The sequence below is a fragment of the Ailuropoda melanoleuca genome, chromosome 3 (genome assembly GCF_002007445.2).
Source record: "Ailuropoda melanoleuca isolate Jingjing chromosome 3, ASM200744v2, whole genome shotgun sequence".
Classification (NCBI taxonomy): domain Eukaryota; kingdom Metazoa; phylum Chordata; class Mammalia; order Carnivora; family Ursidae; genus Ailuropoda; species Ailuropoda melanoleuca.
The window spans coordinates 41,591,604-41,619,317 of NC_048220.1; the positions used below are offsets into that span (position 1 = coordinate 41,591,604).

The window sequence follows — 27,714 nt, forward strand, 5'->3', positions numbered from 1 at the left end:
GCAGTGGCTAATATTTGAGGAAGTTGGGGAACATTTTCAAAATACAGTATTCAAGTGGAGTCTTTAAAGGACAAACAAAAATTAGCCAGGGGAAACTTGGGAATGCAGAGGAAACCATAGTGACAAAGACAAGGTATAAAGAGGTTTAAGGGAGAAAAAGAAACTTGGTATAGCTGAGGAATAAATAGGAAAGGTAAATTGGGCCTTACTACGAAGGACCTAAAATGTTATGCCAAGGAGCAATGGTGGTCATTGAGGAACCAGAATAACCGTTTTTCATTTTCTCCTCCTCTCCAGGCTGTGAGAATTGCCAGAGATCACACAATAGTGTAGGTAGGAGACCTTCATGGGCTCCACTTTCAGCTCTTGCTCTTTTAGCTCTAGCACTCTTCTTGAATTTTCTCCAATCTCTCCCATTCTCCGTAAAAGATCTTCAGACCTGCTGAATTCTCCTCAGGCTCGTTTCCCCTACTACCTCCCCAGTTCCCTCTGAGCAGAAGACCTCACCTTTTACTTCACAAGAGAAGTGCAAGATCACCTCAAGGACATGCTCATCTTCCTGGGTTACTGTTCTACACTGAGCAAAGCAAAGTGAAACTTACTTTCTGGTGGGAAAAAACAGACGCTATGGCAGGTGGTGATGAGTGTGCAGGGAAAAGTAAAGCAGAGGAGATAGAGATCAACAGGAATGGTGGGAGAGGCTATTTTATATAGCATGGTCTGGCAAGGCTCCCATGATGGAAATAATCTGATCAGAGTCCTGAGGACACAAATCTAGAATTGACTCACATCCTGGCAGTTTCTGCTGTAACTAACTGCAGGACAGTAAGTGAGGAAAGCATGAAGGTGGGAGACTTTGTGAATATAAGTACATGGTACAATAGAAGGAAAGAGGGGTGCAGTTTTTGTTAGGAGAATTCATATGGACAGCCCAGGGAGAGCTTGAAATCTTGGAGTGGGGAGATAGTTCTACTAGTTGGGGAGAAAAAAAAGGTTTAGCATTAAACTCCTAGGTGAATCTGTGTCCTAGACGGGATCCCACTTTTCATAGTTTAGGGTACTGCAAAATCTAAGTCTCCTTTGCTTTTGCTAAAGAGTGAATAGAGTAGACAACAAGGATGGAAAACCAAATGATAACCAAATGATCTTTTTTTAAGGAGTTAAATAGCAAGACCCTCGTAGAAGAGGCCACATGTTTTAAGGCACAGAAAACTAAATGACTAAGGTAAGTGTGTACATTTAGCTTACCTAGAATCTAAATTGGTGTTTGTCTATATGTGAATCTTGGACCACCTGCATCGGAAACACTACGGCACATGTTGCGGCTGAATTGTATCCTCCCAAAATTCATCTGTTAAACCCCTAACTTCTTGTACCCCACAATGTGTCTCTATTTGGAGTTAGGACCTTTGAAGAGATGATTAAGCAGAATGAGATCACTAGGCTGGGCCCTAATCCAATGACTGGTATCCTTATAAAAGGAGGAAGTTTGTATACACAAAACACTAGGGGTGTGTGTGCACAGAGAGAAGAGCTTAAGGGGACGCAGGGAGAAGGTGGCCATCTACAAGCCAAGGAGAGAGGCCTTAGGAGAAACCAACCATGCTGACACCTTGATCTTTAATTTCTAGCCTCTAGACTGTGAGAAAATGAATTTCTGTTCTTTAAGCCACTCAGTCTGTGGTATTTGATATGGCAGCCCAAGCAAACTAATATTAGCACGTAATGAAAATTCACATTTACATGCCCAACCCTGAACATTCTGGATCAGAGTAGGATTGGCCCCTGGCAAATGTATTTTTAACAAACCCTCTAGGAAATCCTGCCCTAAAATAAAATAGATGGAGGAATTTCTACAGAAATAAAAGAAGATGGGGAGGGCTACCGTCATTAGTATGGGAGACTTGTTCTTATAATTGGGATCCCTTATTCTGCCTATATTCACCAATTTTTTTTTTCTGTTAGTATCAAGGTGGCATTCAGAAGTGAGATAATATTGGGTGCACCATGGCCTAGATAATTGTGTGACACTGGGTTATGAGCTTCATTAAAGACACGAGCATTGGGTATTTATGCCGGAATGTATTTGAGTTATCTTTGCAGACACGAATGGATTTCAGTTGTAATAATTTTATGTTTCTCTGGTTTATATTTATCTCCTTTGTTAATTAAAAAAATCATTTTTCAGGGGCGCCTGGGTGGCACAGCGGTTAAGCGTCTGCCTTCGGCTCAGGGCGTGATCCCGGCGTTATGGGATCGAGCCCCACATCAGGCTCTTCAGCTATGAGCCTGCTTCTTCCTCTCCCACTCCCCCTGCTTGCGTTCCCTCTCTCGCTGGCTGTCTCTCTCTCTGTCGAATAAATAAATAAAATCTTTAAAAAAAAATCATTTTTCAATTTGGGTGTGCACAGTGGATTCATTGCCATTCTTATATTTTTTTGTTTTTTATTATAACTTGAAAAAGAATTATAATAACAGTTGCTTTGGTAGAAGAGGCTCACTTAAATTCACAGGATGCCTGAAATGATTAACATTTTAGATGTGCCAGGAAATATAATGAAGAATAACAATAAAATGTTGTAAGCATTCTCTTGTATAAAATATAGTTCCTTAAAGATTTTAATTTATTGAAGTCATACAAATATCAAGAATGTTTAAATTTCACACTTTTAACATAGTTTCACTAACAAATACTGTGTCCTTTTGAAAAAGGAATATAATTCACTTGGACAAGATAAAATCGAATTGAAATCTAATTAATATCAACTGTTTAATTTGATTAGAACAATGGAGCATTATTTTGATTGTGCCAATATCTGAATCTTAATGGTAAAATGAAATTCTACTTTACAAAACTGGACAATTTCAAAGAGTACCTAGTGTCTTAATTTCTACTATGCTGTCTAAATCTTAACAGAAAAATATGATGATATTTGGCTGAAAGAAGTTACATACATACCTTGAATTCTTTGGGCAAAATTCCTCTATAAGCACATTCTAATTTTTTTTCAGATCATTATAAATGCTGTCTTAAGGTAACCAAATTAATTAAGAAACACAATTATGGCCTCTCTTTAATACCAGCCTAAGTCTAAGCATTGTCAGTGAATATCTAATATCTAATAATTGATTCTCCCAAAAGTGTCTGTCAGATAAATGTTTTCATATCATCACCATAAAATAATATATATCATCTTACACAATGAAGCTTTTTGAAGCTTTAGAAATACAGCAAAAATTAAATTATTTTTATAGTGAGAGTTCTAATTGTGAACTATAATAGAGCCTATTTTACATTTTAATGTCTACATTTATAAATATTGTATTTTTTATATTATGTTTTACGGGCTTCGAAGTACTTTTCACACAATTTGATTTTCAGTGAGACCCTGGTAAGTTTGGTAGGGCAAGCGTGATTACCCTGTTTTACATTAGGAAGAAACTGCATCTTACTGAGATTAGAGGTACTTGCTTAGGATCCTTCAGGTAATAAGCAGCAGAGGTGGGAGTGGAAGCCTGTGCCAGTCCCACAGTAGGATACCTGCTGGTTATGAGTGAGCTCTGCTGGTCTCTAGTTCCAGCTGAATATAGGCATCATTGTCAGTTGCTCTCATCACTGGTGGGATGGCTGGGAAGCAAAGTATACTAGCTGAGCCATTCTAAATAGAATTTAAATCAATTTTACTTAAAAAAAATTTTTTTTATTCAGAGAGAGCGAGCAAGTGAGAGAGAGTACACAGAGGGAGAGGGAGAAGCAGACTCCCTGCTGATCAGAGAGCCCGACTTGGGGCTCTATCCCAGAACCCAGGGATCATGACTTGAGCTGGAGGCAGACGCTTAACTGAGCCACCAAAGAGCCCTAAATCAATTTTACTTTTTATTAACAATCTGATATGTTTCATTATAAACAACATACACTGTAAACAAAATAACAAAACCAAAAATCTAACTTGCAGAAATCTTGGAAAATACAGAAACTAGGAAGACGATGAAAAATGTATCTGTAATCGCTCTATGCTGGGATAACCTTTATGAACATTTTGACGTACACTGTTTTCCTCTATTGTTTTAGCAACGCATATTTTTATATAATTGAAGTCATACAATTTACTGTTATTCTTTTCATAAAATACAGTGACATGAAAAGCACTTTCCCAAGTTGTTATACAGTCTTGGTTATTAATATTGAAAGCTGCTGCAGAAGATTTTTTCTTGTGAATGCATAAGAGTTTACTAAGTCATTCTCACACCATTGTTGTAAAAAACAGCCATACACATTTTAGTGTATTCATGAAAAGTATTTTCTATCTTTTGATTATTTCCCTAGTATAGATTTCCAAGAATGAAATTATTTAGTCAAAGTGTATGGATATTTAAGTCTCTGGGTATGTATTATCAAATTATTTTCTAAAACAGTTGAATCAGTTTTTATTCTTACCAGTAGAAAATAAAAGAAAATGCTCATTTCACTGTAAAAGAAACTATAGGTAGAGGATGTTCTTATATTCCCCCTTCCAAACTAGAGATTGTTTTATTTATTATTTTTCTTTATTAAAGTAATATTTAAACATTGCAAAAAAGTTTCGATAATACCAAAGATTTTAGAAAATGAAACCCACCACTCAGAATTAACTTCCATTAATGTATTGATAGTTTCTAAGACTTTCTAGATATATTAGACTCTTTTCCTGTTTTTACCTAACTAAATATGAAGGACATCTTTTAATATTAATGAATATAAGTCTACATCACCATTTTAAATAAGTAGATCGTATTCTGTTACATAAACTTACCATAATTTATGTAATAGATCCTTATTGAAAGACATTTGTATTGTTTCAAGTTTTTAAAAAATCATAAACAGAAATGAATCTGCTACAAATTATATTACCAAAGTCAGATCAGTTAGTTTCTCAAACACTTATTTTCCTAACCTGGTAAGCTTCTGATGAATTAATCGATTAGCATCTAATGAGAGCTCTATTTTAGAGTTGCCCAAGACCCAGTTTTACACAAGTTGCAGTATTACATGAAATGTAGCAAATTGGAAAGCCTATGACTTTGGAAAACCTGTTAGTTTTCTCTTGCTGCTGGAAAAAATTATCACAAACTAGTTTAGAGACAACATGAATTTATTATCTTAGAATTCTGAAGGTGAGGAGTCTAAAATCCTCTGCAGGACTGAGTTTCTTCCAGAATCTAGGAGAGAATCTAACTTATCCAGCTTCTCGAGGCTGCCTGCATACCTTTACTCATGGCTTCATATCGCTCCGAATTCTACTTCCATGGTCACATCTCTCTCTTACACTCCTGCCTCCCTCCCTCTTATAAAACACCCTTGTGACTACATTGGGCCCACAGGATAATCCAGAATAATCTTCCCATCTCAAGATACTTAATGTAGCTGTATCTGCAAAGTCCCTTTTGCCATAAAAAATAATACATTAACAGGTTTTGGGGATTAGGATATAGATCTCTTTTATCCTACCAACTATGAAGCATATATCGAAATTTGAGTCTGGGTTCCTCTATGTAAGAATTTGAACATGGACAAATGACGAATTCCTATGAACATCATCTAATCTGTAGAATAAGGGAAAGAATACCCTCCATATAGGGTGGGATGGAAATTAATGAATTACATAAAATGTGTATAGTTCAATCCTAGACACTTAAAAGACACTTAGAACTGGCACATAGGAAAATATTTAGTAGCAGTTAGTTATCATAATGTAGTTACTGAGGCAAAATGAGTTGCATAGTTATTAAACTTACTTGTATCTTGGAAACTACTTGAGATTGAGAGGTAAGGGAAGACAGTGTTTCTCTATTTTATCATTTGCTTCATCAACTTCCTGCTCTCTTTTCAGTTCTCAACTGTTTAGAGGGGAAAACCCTGAATTTATATTTATATTTCAAATATATTCTGAACAGGCCCAATGATAATTTAAATATTTGCCCTTTTCTCTACAGAACCTTGAGAATATAAGAATATAGCAATGAAATGCAGTAATATGAGATTATTTATGTAGTTGTACATATTTGTCTTGTACAAAATGTATGACTAGGTATTACATTCATCATAGCTGAAGCTAGGACCTCCAAGTGCATCCTATTGGGGAACCTGGAATTGCAGGTAAAATTTGTGTGTGTGCATTTTTCTAAGTTATAGCTCTTATTAGATTTCCAAAAGATCCATTTTCCCAAATAGAAAAGATCTATTCTAAATCAATTTCTTCATTTTAATTCAAATTAGGTTATATATATATGTATGTATATATATACATATACGCACCCCACATATATATATGTTGCGTGTGTGTGTGTGTTGCATATTCCTATTTGACTGGTTACTCAATGTGTGATCTATGGACCAGTAGCATTGGCATTAACTCATTAACTCATTAGAAATGAGAATTCTCAGGCCCCACCTCAGACCAGCTGAATCAGGATCTGTGTTTTAACAAGATCCCATGTGATTCTATGAACATTTAAAACCTGACAAGTATTACCTTTCAGTAAAATGAGAAGATACAGTCAGGCTAAATAAATAAATGAATGAAACATGCCCACAATACCATTCAACTAGTGGCAAATCTTGTTAAGATTTTGGCATGTATTTATTTCCAGAAATGGGACCATACTGAACGTATTGTTTTGTAATCCACTCTTCCTGATGCCTTGTGAATGCGTTAACATGTCAATAAACACATGCCAACGTAATTTCTAGTGGCCAATTTGTAATTATTATGTATGCATATATTATGATTAGGCATTCCTTTCTTGGTGGTTATTTAGATAACTTTTTATATTTTTACTTTTAAAACAGCCCTTGTGTGATAAATACCCTTGTAATGTAGGTCTTATGGTTGCCTGGTTCAAATCCGAACAATGCCCTTTACTAAGCTGTGTGACCTTAGGCAAGTTAGTTGACTTCTCTATGCTTCAGTTTCTTCATCTATAAAATGGGCATAATAACAAACACCGCATAGATTGTTTTGAGGATTTGTATAAATACATGATTCATGTAAAGATTTTTGAATTGTATCTGGCACATTCTAAATGTTCAATAAGTGTTAATTATTATTTTTATTATTCTTTATGAACCCTCAACAGTAACTTTACAACTTCTCTTTCTAAAGAAAACTTAGGTCATTAAACTAGCTAGTAGCAGAGGCGGGTAGAAGTGGACTTTTCCTTTTTAATCTTTCCATTCTTGCTATAGTTCTGGAGTAGAGCGCCCAGCAAATGTAGGACTCAAAGAAATTCAAAAATAAATTTTCGCGGGAGGGTGGACCAATGAGAGAGTAAGATATTTTAATAACTCTCCTCAGCTGAGACGGACCGTAAAACAATACAGTTTAGAACAGATATCCGGAATTGGGAAGAGAAAATGGTTCTGATTCAAGCAAGCTTCAATCAACCCAGGACACAACCGATCCTTCTGGTAGTCGGGCTACGCGGAGTTAATGTTCCCATGGTTACAGATCTGGCCGACTCCAAGCTCCCCGCTCTCTACTGCGCAAACGCAGACAGCTGATTTAGCCTCTGGGCGCCTTCAGTTTCGAAGGGGAAGCCCCTCCCTCCTCTTCTGCCGTCCTCCTATCGCCTTCTCGCTTTGCCTATTCCACGCGTTCTGGGTGTCTGTGACGCAGTATTCGCGCGTCAGCGTCGTTTGGAGCCGCGACGCTGAACATGGCGCGTTCCTAGAAGCCGCTTTCGGCATCAGTAGGCGGCGGCGTGTAGATTGGAAGCGTGGGGCGCGGGACCAACCGACTTCGCTTCGTGTTGGGGAGTGGAAGCGGGAGAGCCGGGCTATTCCGGACCGAACCAAACGGTGAGGCCTGAGAGCCACAGAGCGCGCGAGTGAAAGGGAGGTGTGGGTTGGGCAGCGGAGACCGGAGAGGCGAGGGAAGAACGTGGGGCAACCCGCAGACGAGGAATAGCAGTAACGCGGCGAGGGCGGCCTGCAGGCTTGGCTCTGCATAACCCTGGGAATCACCAGGAGCTGGGGGCTGGCGGAGTCAGCCCGGGGTTGGGGAAGGAGGCTTGGTTGAGGAGGAATCCGGGTGCAGGGAGACAGGGACTGGGTGCCAAGATGAGAAGAGCATAGGGTGCCCATTGTGGCTGCGGTTGCGGGCCGGGGTGGTGCATTTGCCCTTGGGGGATAGGTGGTGAGAGAACGTGGTCATCTTAAGTATAAAACCAGTGTATATTGTTATTGCACACACTATATCGATGCTAATAACGATACTGTGAAAGCTTTAATTAAACGTTAGACCCTTCCTTGCCTTTAATGAACAGGTGAAGTAAGTTAACACATTTTCAGAGGGGAGCCGCTTGCTGAGGTATGGCCGCCAATGCTCAAGCCCAGCGACTTCTGCAGCTTTATATCGGGGGTATTTGTGATTCAGCAAAACTATTTTGAGGTCCATTGCATTTGTCATTCTTCTTTATTCTTTTGTTATATAGTGGGGAATGAGGAAAGTATTATTTAGAAGTGACTTGACTAAATTAGGTAGAAGTGATAAATTGCCTGCTGGTGCCAGGATTGCAATTGACATATCTCCTCCCCACCCCATAAAAAGCGAGCTCGGTTGTAGTGATGTGTAGTGCCTTTGAGAATTGGTTATTCTTCAGAAGAAGGTAAGAGCAGTTTACAGCCCTAATTTTTTTTTCTTGGATAAGGAGTTCATTCCATTTTAACGTTATTTTAAACTTCTCTTTTCAGTTTAGAGGGTTCAGGTTAAGGGGAGAGTGACTATAAGGCTTCCATTGCATGACACCTTTTGTTTAATCTTTCCTCACTGAAGATTGCTTTGAAATTAGAATGAAAATCCCTGTTGGTCGTGATAGGATTGTGGAATTTTTTCCTCCTGTAACCTAGTATAGGGAATAGTAGAAACAGTTTAATTATAGCAATGGTTTGTGGCCATATATTATAGCCCTAGGTCAGCTGGGCTGTCTGTCCTAGTTACACTCCCTAGAGCAGAAGAAAATTCTCATCACAAATGAATTCAATCGTGATAATAGAATTGGAGGTTCTAAACAAATACATAGAGATTATTTGGTAATTAGTATAAAAGTCTTTAAATTTTGTGACATTTAGAAAGTGTTTGCATTCAGGATCAAACCATAATGCAAAAGAACCCTTGTAGGCATGTGGCAGTTAAAATATACTGAAGACTTTTCAAGAGCTAAATATGTTTTTGTAGATATAAAAATATTTCGGGTTTTGAGAAAGATAATATGACTAGGTGTTTTTTGACCTTTGTGTTGTATGTAGATTCATATATGTGTGCATTTGTATTTATATTTGTTCTTGTTGAAGTATAGTTGACATACAATGTTATTAGTTTCAGGTGTACAATATGGTGATTTGACAATTCCGTATGTTATGCTGTGCTCACCACGATAAGTGTCCCTGATAAGTGTCATTACTATCTATCACCATGCAGTGTTGTTACAGTATTAGTGACCATATTTCCTGTGTTGTACTTTTCATCCCTGTGACTTATTTTATAACTGGAAATTTGCACCTCTTAATCCCCTTCACCTATTTCTGTGCATTGGTATTTAATCTTGCTTCTCCTAATATGGTGTTATTGATTCCAGTATTACTCATTTCTGTCTTTCCCTATCTGCATCAAACGAGGACTATCATCCAGTTAATTTCAGAATGTTTTAGGGAATGGCAAGACATCCTTAGTGCAGGTGTGAGTCTGGCGCATCGTTGTTTAGTTTTCTAAATATCAGGCTGATTACAGATAAGCCCACAATTAAAAGCTTTGTATAGCTTGTGCTGGATCAGTGTTCTGCACCCTCGCTACTCAAAATGTGGTGTACGGCATCACCTCAGCTTTGTTCAGAACGCGCAAGCTCGGGCTTAACCCCAAACCAAATGAATCAGAACCTGCATATTAACAAGCTCTCCAGATGATATGAATTTATATTAAAGCTTGAAACTCAACTTTGGCTGAAAAAAGTGGAAGACTGAGGTCATGCATAAACCCGCATAAAAATCGTAGCATTTATTTTGATCTGAGGCAGTTTTCTGCTGATTATCAAGTCTGATTCATCTGGTTGAAGAAACTGAGACCCAGCAATGGTAAGTGACTTGTGGAGGTCACGTAATCAAATTCATAACCCAGGTTCTGACTTACTCCATTGCTTTTCTTTTGCTAGTTACTCCTTTATTAAAATGGAGCTAAAGTATTCATGAAAGAGAGCTAGGTATTCATTCCACAACAAACATGTATTGAGTAATGGGCAAGCAATCTGATAATTCTGTGCGTTGCTAGTAACTGCTGTTTCCGATGGTGATTATGAACCCACCACCTTCCCTCCTTACTCTTTAGTGGATGAGGTCACTTCTTCTTCACAGAGGAAATGAAATGCCTTGGTGGGGACGTTGTTTTTTGTCCTCTTTCACCTGTAAGCAGGTCTACTTTTGTCCATCTCTCGTGCTCTGAGTTTTTTCTTCACAGGGACAATGTTTCCTTAATGTATTATATTAGTTTTCTAGGGCTGCTGTAAGAGAGTAACACAGACTGGGTGGTTTAAGCAATGCAAAATTATTTTCTCACGGTTCTGGAAGCTGGAAGTCCAAGATCCGGGTTCCACTGGGAGTGATTTCCCTAAGGCTTTTCTCCTTGACTTACAGATAACCACCCCCTTGTGCACTAGAATCTCTGGAGTCTTCTTTTTCTTATTAGAATACCACTCGGGTTATGCCCCACTCTGATGACCTCATTTTAACTTAATCACCTCTTCAAAAATCTTACCTCCAATACTGAGGGTTCTGGGGGTCTGGGCGCCAATGTGTGAATTTGGGGGGAATACATTTCAGTCCATAATACTTGGTTACTCTTTTTTTACTCTCAACTAGCACTAACTTACTAAGATTTAAACACACTTATCTTAAATACACTCTCTTCACTCTAGATTCCTGTTCAGTTTCATCTCTATTTTCTTTGAGTGTCTGGACAAGTTACCTATATTCATTTTCTCTGCCACCTTATTACTCTCCCCTCCCCACCCCAGTATATTGGAGTCTGGCAATCCACTGCAGTCACTGAAGTTGATGGGTGGTGGTTACCATTGATCTTTGTTGTGAAGTCTAGTAGAATCTTTTTCATCATTTGACATTTTGAGTAGTTGTCCTCTTTGAAATTCTCTTATACTTCTGTGACCCTGTGGTTTCCTTATTTTCCTCTTGTGTCTTGGCCAATCTTTCCTTGGTGTCTTTTTCTCTCTTTGACCCCTTCAGATACTCCTTTCACGCTGAGGTACAGTCTGCTGCTCTCTTGCCTCTGCCTGCTCTTGAATGGTCTTATCTCTGGTGACTGCAACCACTGCCTTTATTTTGATGAATAGCAAATCTCTGTCTCTTTAGCACAGATTACTCTTCAATTCTGATGCATTGTGGATGTCTTAAGATAACTTAAGTTCAGCTCAAAAATTACATATCTCACTCTTTCTGAAGTTGCTCCTTTTCCTCCTGTGATCCTTGTCATTCAGTTGGAGATGCCCCAAATCTTAAATTTTCCCTCTTATTACCCTTAGGTGCTACTCCCCCCACTCTGAAACCCTCTAATCATTTGCCAGATCTCGTTCTACATCTTTCATCCGTTTTTCCCTGAAGCAACCACCTTGGTTCAGACTATCATTATTATCTGGACCTTTATGTAAACATTCTACATAATTACTTTTCTCCTAAGAATGAATATCAATCCCTCTTTACCCTTCCTTTTATTATAGGCTGGTTGTACTGTTTTTCTGCAGTCTTTCATTCAGGCTTTCAGATTACAATCCAAACTACCAAATTTAGGAAATACAGACCTTGGTGATTTGGACTTTGCTTGCCTTTTGCTTGCTTGCTTTCTTTCTTTTTTAAAAAAGGTTTTATTGATTGATTTGACAGAGAGAGAGAGAGAGAGCGCACAAGCAGGGGGAGAAGCAGGCAGAGGGAGAGGAAGAAGCAGGATCTCCGCTAAGCAGGGAGCCCGATGCGGGGCTTAATCTCAGGACCCTGGGATCAGGACCTGAGCCCAAGGCAGACGCTTAACCGACTGAGCCACCCAGGCGCCCTGCTTTTTGCTTTTTGCTTTCTTCTGCTGTTTTCTGCCTCACATTATTCTGTCATGCTGAACTATTTGCAGTTCTTCAGAAGTGTTAGAATGTTTTTTAAAGTTGAGACATTATTACGTTGTGTGTCTTCTGCCTAGAACGTACCCATCATTTGTTTGACAAACACCCATAACATACTCATTTGGATAACTCCTACTCCACTTTCGTGACCCAGCATAAACGCCTTCTTGACCCTCTTTCGTGCCCCACCAGGTTTTCCCCAGCCTGCTTAGGCTGAGTTACGTCTTCCACTTGAGTTCTTCCAGAACAGCTTTGTCGTCTTTTCTCCTCTTCAGAATTGAATGCCAAGATTCTTTTGTTCTGTTTCTTGTGATCTAATCTAAATTATGTATTACGCCATCTCCTGCTGTAACTAAAGGGATGGAAGATCAGTATACTGGTCATCATTTGATACAAGTAAGGAAGGTGAGCTTAAGGTTCCATTTAGTTTTCTGGTCCTTGTGCAGAGTCATGGTCCAGACCAGTGCTGTGGTCCACACTGGATAGTGGTCTGGGTTCTCTTTTTTCATCTCCATAGCCAGTCCCCAGGAAAAGGCCTTGAACCTGATGTGAATTTGGAGGTAGGTGATGAACTCAAATCTCTCATGCTCTTGTGATGCACCTTTGGGAAGATGCTTACTCTCATGTCTGGGAGCACCACAAAGTAGGTGGGGGCCTTCCACATGTGAGCAGAACCCTCCTTGCCCTGCATGACAGGGACCGTCCCAGCTGGGCCCTGGACCGACCTAGCAGCCTGAACACTCAGGACCCAGCCACTGCTGCCATTTTTGAACTGAACTTCAAAGACTCTTATTTATTTTTATCTCTCAGAGCAGTGGCTGGCCAATAGAAGCTCCTTCTTTGTTGAGTACTGTGAATGCAAGTTGAATTACCAGAGAGTTGAAATAAGGTGGATTGTTACATACTCTGGAGGTGAGATTGAGTGGGCTTGAAAAGTCAGAGATGGGTTCATTTTTGTGCTTTACATAAGGATAAACAGAGATTGTGATTTAGTGATTGAATTCATTTATTTAGCAAATATTTAATGTTGCTTTCATATGTGCCAGATACTTTTTTAGATTCTGGCAATATGTCTTTGAGCAAATTGAAGTTCCTGGTCTCTGGACCATAAGTTCTAATTGGGGAAGTCAGGACAATAAACACATAGATAATAGAATGTCATATAGTTACAATGTTATGCAGAACAATTAAGAAAGATATCCAGACTAGAGGGATTCTGGGTTGGAGGGTCATGTAGTTTAAATTGGGTGGTCAGGGGGGCACCTGGGTGGCACAGTGGTTGAGTGTCTGCCTTCAGCTCAGGGCGTGATCCTGGCGTTATGGGATCGAGCCCCACATCAGGCTCCTCCACTATGAGCCTGCTTCTTCCTTTCCCACTCCCCCTGCTTGTGTTCCCTCTCTTGCTGGCTGTCTCTATCTCTGTCAAATAAATAAATAAATAAATCTTTAAAATAAATAAATAAATAAATAAATAAATAAATAAATAAATAAATAGGGTGGTCAGGGACAACCTACCTGAGGAATTGATAACTTGAGCAAAGACCGAATTTAAGTTGTTTTTTTTTTTTTTTAAAGATTTTATTTATTTATTTGACAGAGAGTGAGAGAGACAGCAGCGAGAGAGGGAACACAAGCAGGGGGAGTGGGAGAGGAAGAAGCAGGCTCCCAGCGGAGGAGCCCGATGTGGGGCTCGATCCCATAACACCAGGATCACGCCCTGAGCCAAAGGCAGACGCCCAATGACCGCGCCACCCAGGAGCCCTGAATTGAAGTTTAAGAGCAAGACATGCAGATGTCTAGAGGCTAGAGTTTTCCAATTGGAGGAAACCGATTGTATAAGATAGAGTTGATGTATCTATTCTACCATAGATGGACATATCTTATCTTTTATTTCTTATTACAGACAACTCCCAAGATGAGCTCCTTTACCCGTGTCTCCTCCCTATAAGCCAGTGTAGGAATTTCTTTGGTTATAGCACCAAGTGTGGAACTGCTGGGTCATAGGATACACCATGTTTGGTCGTAGGATACACACACACACAGGCACACACACTTAAGTTTATTAGAGATGGCAGGATTGCTCTCCAAAGTGGTTGTACCAATGTATAGTCTTAGCAGCAATGCGTAAGGGACTCTATTTCCATATGTTTTTGCTAGTGTTGAATATCTTTGGACTTTTTAATTTTTGCTAATCTGATGATTGTAAGTGATAGCTCTGTTTTTTAGATTCGTGATAACCAGTAAGGTAGCATACCTTTGGTATTTATTNCCACGAGGAAAGGATACAGGCTTTTTTTTTTTTTAAAGATTTTATTTATTTATTCGACAGAGATAGAGACAGCTAGCGAGAGAGGGAACACAAGCAGGGGGAGTGGGAGAGGAAGAAGCAGGCTCATAGCGGAGGAGCCTGATGTGGGGCTCGATCCCATAATGCCGGGATCACCCCCTGAGCGAAGGCAGATGCTTAATCGCTGTGCCATCCAGGCGCCCCCTCATTTGCCTTTTTTTGTTCATGAGTTGTCTATTTATACCCTTTGTCCAATTTTCTTTTGTATTTCTTGTTTTGTTGATTTACAAGGGTTTATCATCTATTCTGTATAATAATTCTTTGTTTAGTTGTTTAAAAACATGTTCTAAGTTTTACCTTGTTAATATTGCCTACAGTATTTTCATAGACTATTAGTTTTTGTTTTCAGTTTTTATGTAATTTAATTTAGCAGAAAATCGAGCTATAGTCTCTGTTTTATTTTGGTTCTCAAGTCTAAAACTAAAAAAAAAAATTGTCAGTTCATTTCACTTGAGATATTAATGGATAACACTGTGATCAAAATGAAAAATGTAGTAGTCAGAGTATTGGGTTGGCATAGTAGACTTGTAATCTAGTTCTAGAAATGTTGGTAGTGAATGAAGGGGGGTAAACAGATGGGGGAATGAACCATGAGAGACTGTGGACTCTGGGAAACAAACTGAGGGCTTCAGAGGGGAGGGGGGTGGGGGATTGGGATAGGCCAGTACTGGGTGTTATACGCAAATAATGAATCATGGAACATTACATCAAAAACTAGGGATGTACTGTATGGTGACTAACATAACATAATAAAAAATTGTTAAAAAAAATGTTGCTAATGAGGCTGGAACTTTAGAGAAGTCACAGTTTATTTCCTTAACGTCTTTGAGACACAGTTTCTTGGTCAGTAAAACAAAATGTTTAAATCAGATATGCAGTTAACCCCTGACCAATATGGGTTTGAAATCTGTGGGTCCACTTATATATAGGTGTATTTTTTTTGACACAGTATAGTACCGTAAATGTATTTTCTCATCCTTATGATTATCTTAATATTTCTCTAGCTTATTGCATTGTAAGAATATAGGATATAATACTCATGAATTAAAAAAAAATTTGTTATTCAACAGTTGATGTTATTGTTAAGTCTTCTCCTCAGTAGGCTATTAGTTAAATTTTTGGGGAGTCAAAAGTTATAGGCATTGCTTGAGGGTCAACTATTACTTACTGCTTAGAAAACTGATACTGATAAATGGCTCCAAGGTGATAGAAAAATTATTTTAATGATTGAAAACATTGTTTTAATGATGGGGCGCCTGGGTGGCTCAGTCGTTAAGCATCTTCCTTTGGCTCAGGGCGTGACCCTGGCTTCTGGGATCGAGCCCCGCATCGGGCTACTCTGCTGGGAGCCTGTTTCTTCCTCTCCCACTCCCCCTGCTTGTGTTCCCTCTCTCGCTGCCTGTCTCTCTCTGTCAAATAAGTAAATAAAATCTTAAAAAAAACACATTGTTTTAATGATAAAATGTATTCTAATTCCTTATTGTGGGGACATTGCTGGCATGAAGCCCATTCACGTTTTAATGAATGAGTTCTTATAAATGCAGTGACTCCTTAGGTTGGACTCTTGCAAGAATGAGATTCTTTTTTTTTTTTATTAATAATTTGTCCTGTTTATTTTTTTTAATGGTTTATTTATTTATTTGACAGAGAGAGTGTGTATGCACAAGCAGGTGGAACAGGAGGGAGAGGGAGGGGCTGGCTTGAGTCCAGGACGCTGGGATCATGACTTGAGCCAAAGGCAGATGTTTAACTGACTGAGCCACCCAGAAGCCTCTAGAATGAGATTCCTTTTTTTTTCTTTTTTTTGAAAGATTTTATTTATTTATTTGACAGAAACAGCCAGCGAGTGAGGCAACACAAGCAGGGGGAGTGGGAGAGGAAGAAGCAGGCTCCCAACAGAGGAGCCTGATGTGGGGCTCGATCCCAGGACTCTGGGATCACGCCCTGAGCTGAAGGCAGACGCTTAATGACTGAGCCACCCAGGCGACCCTAGAATGAGATTCTTTTAAGAAAGGGTTATAGACCATGATGTCCTGGACCAGTAGTTGGAAACTGTCAATCAAAGTTGTGTGTATTTGGAGAGGACTGATGATCCCTTAGCACTTAGTGAAAGGTTCCGTTTAGACTTAAATCTGATCAGTTATAAAGTCTATTAAATTTAGGCTGTGTTATTACTCCAGTTCAAAGAAGTGTATCTTGCTCAAAATCTAGCTTACTTCCTTTCCTTCCTTTTTCCTTGTTTTACATAAGAGAAGGAACTTTATTTTTATTTTTTTTTTTTAAGATTTTATTTATTTATTTGACAGAGATAGAGACAGCCAGCGAGAGAGGGAACACAAGCAGGGGGAGTGGAGCAGGGCTCATAGCAGAAGAGCCTGATGTGGGGCTCTATCCCATAACGCCAGGATCACGCCCTGAGCCGAAGGCAGACGCCTAACTGCTGTGCCACCCAGGCGCCCCAAGAGAAGGAACTTTAAAGCCAATAACCGTAATTGCTGTTCTTTAGTAGTTTTTATACAGATGTGTTTTTTTGTGTGTTTCAACTAAAGATGTCAAAGAGGGTGATGGTGACAGTAGTTGAGGCCTCAGGATTGGCAGTACCTTGTTTGCCAAGGGGTCACTTGTTTAGGGTAACCTTTTTTTGTTTTTAAGATTTTATTTGTTTGAGAGAGAGACAGAGTACAAGCGGATGGAGCGTTAGAGGGAGAGGGAGAAGCAGACTCCCTGCTGAGCAGGGAGCCCGATGTGGGTCTCGATCATATGACCTTGGGTTCATGACCTGAACCGGAGGCAGACGTTTAACCATCTGAGCCCCCCAGGTGCCCCTAGGATAAGCTTTTTAACTTTTCCTATTAGGAAGTACTCAGTCATGGGGGACACCTGTGTACACTGAACAGGCAAGAGATTTATTGTAGTTTATCAATGCTATTTTACTAAAAACTCCCAGTGAGACACACACCATTGGGTTTATTGAATTGGACTTCTCTTACAGCTGTTTTTTGGTCTTGTTTTCTGCCATCTTAAGTACTGTGTAGTTTACCCATTTATTTCCGTCTCTGCCACTAGATTATCCTTTCTCTAAGGGCAGGGATTTTTTTTTTTTTTGTCTTTTTAGTTTATCGATACATATGAAGTGCCTAGAATGATACTTGGCATTTGTAGGTGTTGGGGCAATACCTGAATGAATGAATGAATGAATGTGGAAAAGTCTAATGATAAATTGCGTAAATATCAGGAAGTTGATAAGAGGGCACAGGATTAGAACAAAGGGTGTTAGATATTCCCAGTAAAAGGTACTGCTAAATTTTGTTGCCTTGTTATGCCCCATTTCTTTCTTTCTTTCTTTCTTTCTTTCTTTCTTTCTTTCTTTCTTTCTTTCTTTCTTTCTTTCTCTTTTCCTTCCTTCCTTCCTTCCTTCCTTCCTCCTTTCCTTTCCTTTCCTTTCCTTTCCTTTCCTTTCCTTTCCTTTCCTTTCCTTTCCTTTTTTTTTTTTTTTGACAGGAGAGAGGGGCAGAGGAAGAGGAGAGAGAGATTCTCACTCAGGTTCCACGCCCAGCGCAGAGATGTCTGACACAGGACTTGATCTCATGGTCGTGAGATCAGGAGTTGGTTGCTCAACCAACTGTGCCGCCCAGGCACTCCAGTGTGCCCCATTTCAGTAGCTGAAGATACTGATTGGACTGTTCATTCATTTAGTGATTCCTTCATTTATTGTTTTCCTCTTTGCTTTCCCTTCATTCATTTTTTTAATCAGCCATTTGGGAAGCATACTGTTTATTCTTGTAGTGTGTTTTGTAGATCCTTTTGTCTTTACTGTGTTGTAATTTCTGTTCTTCCAGAAGGATTGTTGTTTCTGTGAACTCTTTCTTTTTCACCTTTTCTCCTTCCTCCCTTCCTCCCTTCCTATTTTCTTAAGTAATCTTCACACCCACTGTGGGGCTCAAACTCACGGCCCGGGGATCTAGAGTTGCATACTCTTCCAACTGGGCCAGCCAGGCGCACTCCTGTTTTACCTTTTCTAGGTTTGCCTTCCACCCTTAGAAGTCACGGTCACATTATTGCTTTGTTCAGTTCATCAGACGTTTACTGAGCATTTGCTGTATCCCTGACATTGTACTAGTTGCTGGCATATATAGATGAATGAGCACAATTTTTGCCTTTAAGCGGCTCGTGATTTTGTAGATGGGATGCGAGTAAATAAAAGCAGGTGTAATAAAAGAAGTACGTACTATGTAGAAGAATAGCGTGAGAGGAGGAGTGCTTTACGATCTAGTGCAGTTGTACTTTTCCAGAGGAGGAGCTGTTAGCTGTGAACAACAGCTTCAGTGATTTGTGTCATGGTCTGTTAGCTACCATTTTAAAAGAACATACTCAAAAGTAAAATTATATAATGAGCCTCTGTCTACCTGTCACCCAGCTTTAACAATGATCAGTCATGGGGTCAGTCTTTTATCATGTTACCTCCACCCAACTTCCCTTCTAAGTTCGTTCTTAGCAAGATCTAGGAGCTTGGTTTGATTTAGATTTAACTGATTCTTTTGGCAAGCTGCTTTCTTGTATTTAAGACTTTGGTTTCTCGAAATAATAAAATGTCAGGGCACCTGGCAGGCTCAGTCGGTAGAGCATGTGACTCTTGATCCCGGGGTCATGAGTTTGAGCCCTGCATTGGTCATGGAGATCACTTAAAAAAATAAATAAATAAAATATTTTAAAGCAATAAAATGTCTCTTTACGTTTCCTAATATAACTTTTCTGTTTTGATTATCTTTGAATTTTTCCCTGGTCGTCACAGAAATTCATTTCTTTCTTATCTTTTCCTAGTTTGCTTTTGATTCCAGACGTTTGGCGGTTTTGTAATATTTCCTATCCATTATTCTCCAAGAATGTGTTTCTGTCTCCTATTACTTTGTAGACTTGAGCTATAGATCATAATTTGACTTAGAGGAATTTAACTATCTTTAAAAAAAAATGACCTCTTCCTCTCATCTCTCTTTAGGGAAATGCTCTAGTAGTAGTCAATACTGTATTGCTTATACTTTTCATCTGCTTCTTCCAGGAGGAAAATTAGGAGCTTTCAAATTATTAATACCACTTTCTCAGTGGCTTATACCGGCCATTCTTTTCTTTCTTTCTGAATATTTATAGTTCTCTTCGGTGTCGATTCTGCAGTGTTTTTCCCACTAGCTGATTTCATCCCTTTCCTTCCATCGCTGTGAGTCTTTTTGTTCCACAGTTTCTCAGTCACATTTTGTTAAAACATTGCTTACACTATTACATTTTCTTAAATTCCATCATATTTACCTTGTGTAAAGCTCCGAACACATTCATGTCTTCATCTCACATTATCTTTGATAGAGAGCATTTTTAATGATGCAGTGTTTAACTACAAAAATAGAGACAGTGCTATAAGGAATTTCTGTGGTAGTCATGTTTTGTTTGCTTCAGGGTGAGGTTTTCATCTTCATGTTCCATCCTTCTTGTATTCCTTTTTTTTTCCCCCATTCATTTCTTTCCCTCAGAGCCTCTCTTTTCAGTGTTCTTTGCCCTAGGTATTTGAACCCTGAAAAACCTTGCTGTATTTCCAGATGGTTGTGTTGGCCAGATGGTCACTGAGAATGCCATGTCTCTTCCCCGCCCTCCTTGAGGGTAAAAAGGTTAGGATGCTTGGAACACACTGTTTGGGGTGTGGTATGGACTTTTTACCATCAGGTGGCACTACAGGTTACTCGATTTCTTTTATTATATCTTCAGGATTAGTAGATCTAGTAGTGTGTTACCTGCTAAAAAAACAAGTTGATGTGGACACTGGGATGGAGAATACTTAGAAATGACATTAAAGACAGTTTTGCCAACAAATAGAAATTTGTTTTCCTTTTATGTAATGGGTGTGTATTGTATACAGTATATAAAGCTTAAAGGAAAGGAAATAATAAATATGAATTTTCAGATTAGTTTCATTTTTCTAAGACTGTTAAATATTTTAGAATCCTGCCTTTATTAACCAAAAAGTAAGAATATTAAATGCCTTGTAGAGATGACTGTAGTTAAAACTGCAGTTTGATTACAATGTTCAGAGTTGCCTGAGTCAGGAAGATTGTCTTTTGGTAAACATTGCCATCAGAAATTCAGGTAATATGGCAGAACTGTTGCTTATCTACTCTTGCTACCGGAAGATGAAGTTTTTAAGTTTTCTCTTGTGAACTCTTATGACGACAGTGCAATAATTGACCACATTACCTATTTAACTGTGGTACTTTAATATATTGCCATGATTTCTTGGTATGTACTTGACAAGAGAAATAAATGAGGATTTGCAGCTCTTGAGAATTTGGGATGTTTTAGGATAGGGAAGAGAAATCAAGCAAATACTCCCATGGAAATTTAGAACAAGTATAAAGGGAAAAATATTGACCTTTTAAAAAAAAGTGTTTTTTTCATCACTAGGTTTTAATTTTTAAACTAAAAGAATCCATATAACCCCTGGGAGTAACTTAGCGCAACGACTGTTTACAGTTTGTTGTGTTTCCTGTTTGTCTTTTATTCCTAGGTGTTTTATATTTATACAGTCTTATACATATATTTTATATAGTCTTATACATACACTTTATATAGCATTTATTATTTGACATCATAGATATTTCTCTAATTACAAAACAGACTTAAAGAGTATTGTTAAGTCGTGATTTAGGAGGATTTAAGCTTATATGTAGTGTCTGTCTCCAAGTAGGAATTTGTAGGTCCTTTAAAACTCTTGATTAAATAGGATATTTTAGCAGCAGAGAAGAGAAAGCAAGGAAATATCTCCTCTTTTCTTTGTTACATATGTCTTGTTGCGTATCTTTTATTCCAGGATAGATCAGTTTTTGACAGTCTGCGTGAGGTCTCATGGGGAATGCTTCAGTAGCCCTGGTGATTCTTTAACTTGAGGGTATTTGGAGATCTGTGGAAGCATCTTTAGTCAAAATCCATAGGAAGTGTTAATAGCATACAGTATGTAGGGTTGCTAAACCACCTATAATGTGTGCACAGAGAAGAATTTTCTTGTTCCAGCTGAAATGGCCTCTGTCAAGAAATGCGAATGAATCCGAATGGTGCAGTATGGGTTTGAATGGGGTTAGTATCTTTGGAATCTCCTTGGTTTGTGTCACAAATCTTACGTGCTTTCATCTTGCTTTAGTTTCTTGAACCAGTGAGTGGTCTTCCTTGCTCTAAATTAACATCAGTTAATAGTTGTTGATAATCTAGCCACGTTTGTCATTTCTTTAGTCACTTCCCTGTTTCTTGCTGACTTCAGCATTTACATATTCAAGGCACTTCAAACAAACAAACAAACAAACAGCTTTATTAAGGTATAATGCACAGACCATATAGTTCATCCACCGGAAGTGTGCAATTCAGTTGTTTTTAGTGTATTCTCAGAGTTGTGTGACTGTCACTACAATCAATTTTAGAAAATTTTCATCAACCCAAATAGAAACCTAGTTTGTTTCACTAGATCACTCCACATTTTTTCACAATCCTCCAGTGCTAGGCAACCACTTATATACTTTTTATTTTTATAAATTTGCCTGTTTTGGACATTTCATTAAAAGAGTAACCATGTGGTCTTTGTGACTGGCTTCTTTCACCTAGCACAATGTTTTCAGGGCTCATTTGTGTTGTGGCATGTTGTAGGATTTCATTCCTTTTGATTGCCAAATACTCTTCCATTGGATGGAAATACTACATTTGAGTTGTTTTCACTTTTTGCTATTATAATGTTGCTATTAAACTTTTTTTTTTTTTTTTTTTTTTTTTTTTTACAAATGTACAACAAATGTAGTCATAAATCTTCATTTCTCTTGGGTATATACCAAGAGGTAGAATTTTTGAGTCTTACACATTTCTTTGATTAATGTTTTGAGACACTGACAGACTTTTCCAAAGTGTCTACAGCACTTTACATTTCTACCATTGGTGCATGAGAGTTCCAGTTTTTCCACATCTTCATCAGTATCTTTTACTATGTCTTTTTGACTGTAGCCATGCTAGTGGTTTTGATTTTTCATTTTTCTAATGGCTAATGATGTTAGGCATCTTTTCATATGTTTATTGACCATCTGTCTATCTTTGTAGAACTGTATATGCAAATTCTTGGCCTTTTTCTTAATAAACTTTTTTTTTTTAAGATTTTATTTATTTATTTGACAGAGAGAGAGACAGATGCGAGAGAGGGAACACAAGCAGGGGAGTGGGAGAGGAAGAAGCAGGCACAGCGGAGGAGCCTGATGTGGGGCTCAATCCCACAACGCCGGAATCACGCCCTGAGCCGAAGGCAGACGCTTAACCGCTGTGCCACCCAGGCGCCCCAATAAACTTTTTTTTTTAAGAACAGTTTTAGGTTTACACTAAATTGAGAGGAAGGTACAGAGATTTCCAGTATACTCCCTGCCCCCATACATGCACAGTCTTCTCCATTACCACCATCAGTCACCATAATGGTACATTTTTTCACCAAGGTTGAACCTACTTTGCATAATCACTCAAAGAGCATAGTTTCCTTAAGGGTTCACATTTGGGGTTGTCCGTTCAATGGGTTTGGACAAATGTATAATGACATATATCCATCATTATAGAGTATTTTCACTGCCTTAGAAATCTGTGGTCTGCCTATTCATCTCCCCTCCCACCCAACTGATCTTTTCATTGTCTATAGTTTTGGCTTTTCCGGAGTGTTAGGTAGTTGAAGTCATACAGTATATAGCCTTCTTAGATTGCCCTCCTTCACTTAGTAATATATAGTTTAGTTTCTTCCATGTCTTTTCATGGCTTGATAATTTCTTTTTAGCATTGAATAATATTCTGTTTTCTGGATGTGCAGTCGTTTTTTGTTCACCTCCTGAAGGATATCTTGGGTGTTTCTAAGTTTTGGCAGCTACGAATAAAGCTGTATAAACGTGTGCAGGTTTTTGTGGACATAGTTTTTAACTCCTTTGGGTAAATACCAAAAGCGCATTGCATAGTAAGAGTGTGTTTACTTTTTAAGAAACCATCACACTGTCTTCCAAGGATATTTTGCATTCCTTCCAACAATGTATGAGAGTTCCTGTTGCTCCATATCGTCACTGGCATTTGGTATTGTCAGTGTTCCGGGTTTTGATATTTTAATAGGTGCATAGTGCTATCTTGTTGTTTTAATTTGCATTTCCCAAATTATGTATGATGTGTATCTCGTTGTTTTAATTTTCATTTCTTGGTGGCATATATGATGTGTATCTCATTGTTTCAATTTGCATTTCCCAGGTGACCTATGATGAGCATCTTTTCATATGTTTATTTGCCATCTGTGTGTCTTCTTTGGTGAGGTGTCTGGTAAGGTCTTTGGCCATTTGTAAATTGGATTTTTTTTTTAATTTCAAGAATTCTTTGTATATTTTGGATAATAGTCCTTTGTCAGTTGTGTCTTCTGGGAAATATTTTCTCCCAGTTTCTGGCTTTTCTTCATATTCTTCTGATACTGACTTTTACAGAGCAGAAGTTCTTAATTTTAATGAAGTCCAGCTAACCAGTTATTTCTTTCATGGGCTAGGTCTTTGGTATTGAAGCTAAAAAAGTATCACTGTACCCTGGAAAACCTGTGTAGGCTTTCTCTTATGTTTTGGGCATTTGACAGTTTTGTGTTTTACAGTTAAGTCTGTGACCCACTTTGAGTTAATTTTTGTGAAGGGTGTAAGCTCTGTCTGGATTAATTTTGTTGAATGTGGATGTTCAGTTGTTCCAGCATCGTTGGTCAAAGAGACTGTAGATCAGTTGAAGGGGTCTATTTCTGGGCTGTCTAATCTGTTGCATTGATCTGTTTGTCTGTTTTTGCTAGTACCAAACTGTCTTGATTACTGTAGCTTTATTGTAAGCCTTGAAGTTGGGGGGTGTCACCGTCTTACCATTTCTCTCTCTTCTGGTTCTTTTAAACTGGAAGTCAAGTCTAGAGTCTTGGTTAATTTTTTTTTTTTTTTTGGATTTTATTTATTTATTTGACACAGAGCATAAGCAGGGGGAGTGGCAGGGAGAGGGAGAAGCAGCCTCCTCCCTGAGCAGAGAGCCTGATGCAGGGGCTCGATCCCAGGAGCCTGGGATCTTCACCTTAGCTGAAGACAGACTTTTAACTGGCTGAGACACCCAGGCGCCCCTAGAGCCTTGATTAGATTAAAGTGGGTGATATTCTGTATTTCAGAGGTGAGGTTGTATTCTTATTACATCACATGGGGTGGCACTTAAGGTCAAGTTGTGCAGCTGTTGTTGATGCTAAGTTTGTTGTGTTGGTTGAGCTGGTGATTGACAGATAACTGCATTTTAAAGGTCTGTTTGTTTCTTCACTGCATTTAGCAAGTAATCTTTTTGAACACACTGGGAATATTCTGTTCCTAAAAGTTGTTCTTTCACTTAATGGTTTTAGCATCCCTTATCGATCCGTGCCTGAATAAGTTATTGCACGGGGGGAGCCTTTTTTGATTTTGAAACTTTTTTCGTTCCATTTTTACTGTGCACCTTTTTTTCCCTAAGTCATTTCACTCACCAATTTAATATTTAATAGTGGTGTGGAGTTATTGTTTGTGTGGCATGTTTTAAAATGAAGGACAAATAAAGATAATGTAGTAGAAAATCATCATGGCTGAAATTAACGTCATTGCAGGCCTGGCAAGTCTGTCTGTTGGTGGCAGGCAAGGGTGCTGAGTTTTCCCTTGTCTCCTTGTTTGTTTTAATGAAAATTAGTAAGTTTCCAACTACTGGCATATCTGCATATCTTTGGACTTTGGATTTTTCCAGAATTTGAAAAGTAACTTCTGTAAATGAGCCTAGAAAGTCCAGTTATGGAGTATGAGTATTGTTAGGCTCTTGGACACTTATTTCTGGGTTGCTTAGACCTTAACAGTGTTAAAGACTACAATAAGTCCAGTAATAAATTGAACTGACTGAATTGTAAAATAGGAGGTGAAGTGCCTGTCCTTTTAATTTGCACCTTCTCCTATCTTATTATTCTTAGAGAAAAAAGAATATACATTTAGATTTTGAATAATTCTCTTCTATAGTTTAGTTCAGAACTAATAAAATACAAGCACTTTCACCTCTTGCCTATGAATTTAAAGTTATGCACATTAGTGAAAATCAAAAAAGGATATTGAAGGTTAGTTCGCTGGGTGTACTACCCTCTAACCTGACCATCAGTAGTCAGTAGTCATGGATCTTTTATCCAAATGAAGTTTATTTCCACACTGTTAACGTTTGAATGACTCAATACATTTCTCCCTGTTCTTCAGTTCTTCATTGCCTTTGCTGTCCTTTCAAATCTACAGTTGAGTACCGTATGGATATTTACTACATGGAAAACATAATCCTTTTAGATAATAATGGATTAAGGAATCTTTTTGACTGTTTCTCCAGGAAGCTATCATGTGAAAACACAGTGTGTTTGTAGGTGTTGGGGAAGTCGGGTGGTGTGGTGAGGCCATTTTCTGTTGTAGTAGGGAGAGCTTGTGTCCCAGAGATTTGGTTATCAGTCCCCACCCACTCTGCCATGTGCTAGTTTGCTACCTGACCCTGGACAACTCTGCTGATAGATCTAAGTTCTTCCTCTTATAAAACGGTGATATTATTCCACATGCCAGATTTGCTTTTATAGTCTTGTTATGGCATCTTTAAAAAATTTAATAGGCTCTAGCAATGTGGTATTTTAAATAATCTATTATAGGTCTGTCATTCCTGAATCGTTATTTTTTTTTAATGTTTTTTTATTATATTATGTTAGTCACCATACAGTACATCCCTGGTTTTTGATGTAAAGTTCGATGATTCATTAGTTGCTTATAACGCCCAGTGCACCATGCAATACGTGCCCTCCCCACCACCCATCACCAGCCTATCCCATTCCCCCACCCCCCTCCCTGAATTGTTATTCTTGATGATGCATTTAATCTGCAGTTTAGGAACTGATTGCCTTTTAAAGCTTCCTTTATAAGTTAATTAGCACTTAGTAATCTTTCCAGTAGAAGGTCTGAACGGTGGTTTCTTTCTCTGACCTAAAAGCCTTTTACTCATTAGATGAATCACTCATAATATTGTTTCTCTGGAGGAAATATACTCTGGATTCCAACCAGTATTCTATAATCTACTTTTTATGGTGTGTTTTGATGATTAGAATAGTTGTCTCTGGTTCCCACCTGATTATCTCCCAGAATTTGGGTAGAGAAAGTGACCTTTCTGATTTTACCATCCTAACAACGATCATAGTGCTTGGCACAAAATTGACTTTCCAGAAATATTTGAACTGAGCTTTGTCCCAGGCTGGATGGGCTTCTTGGGAATAAGGTTCAAAAGAGAGGAGAGGAAGGACAGAGTATATACTTTTGTGGAGGACCTGATGGAGCAAGATAGTGGAAGGGAGGTAGGGAGGGAAATTCTCACACCTTCCCTTAGAACAGGTGAATGTAAAGGGAAGCATAAAGGATACAAGTGTATAGACTTAAGGATTGCCTTGCTGGGAAAGTCCAGACAAGTGTGAGGATATGTGTGTATCTGAGTGCTCTGCACAATTTCTGCTGTAGTAAAAAAAATGCTCTGGAAGTTGATGATAATCAGTGATTTTATTTTTCAGGTAGTAGCTCCCAAAATGTTAAAACCAGTAGGTGAAAGAACTTCTGTGGGGAAACAGAATATTCCCTCTGTGTCCATAGATGATTTGCTAAATGCAGTGAAGAAACAAACAGACCTTTAAAAGGAAGAGATCTGTCAGTCACCAGTTCAACCATGGACATGGCCGTTTTCTTTTTTCTTGAAGGGTGGGGTTGGGTGGGGATGAATTCTGGTAGAACCTTTTGTCTATTATATTCATATTCATATATTCACATATTCTTCCACTGGCTTTTTTTGTACATGTATAGAAGTCCAGACTCTTTTTTTTCTCCTGCAGGGTCATACATGATCTGTTCCTGCTTGCTTCTTCAACCTCATCTGGTTCCATTTTCCCTTTTTCTCATTAAGTGTCAATTATACTGTCCTTCTTCAGTTTGTTTCTAATCGTAAGGCCTTGTTTTCCATTGTTTTCCCTGTCTGTCTGGAGCTCTGCTTTCAGATCTTTGCATGCCTGGGTCTCTTGTGTTTCATGTCTGTTGTAAATGTCACTTACGAGAAGCCCTCCCTGAGCACCCAGTGGAAACTTGCAGTTGGTCTTTAACATTATTTTA

General features: G+C 38.6%; 1 protein-coding gene across 1 annotated transcript in view; it reads left to right on the forward strand.

The window, feature by feature from the left end:
* Positions 1-7,651: 7,651 nt before the first annotated feature.
* IPO11 (importin 11) overlaps positions 7,652-27,714 on the forward strand; it is a 191,904-nt gene continuing 171,841 nt past the window's right edge. Inside the window, exon 1 of the mRNA XM_034655635.1 lies at positions 7,652-7,837. The gene's annotated coding sequence lies outside the window, so the exon portion shown is untranslated. The remainder of the gene's footprint in view (positions 7,838-27,714) is intronic.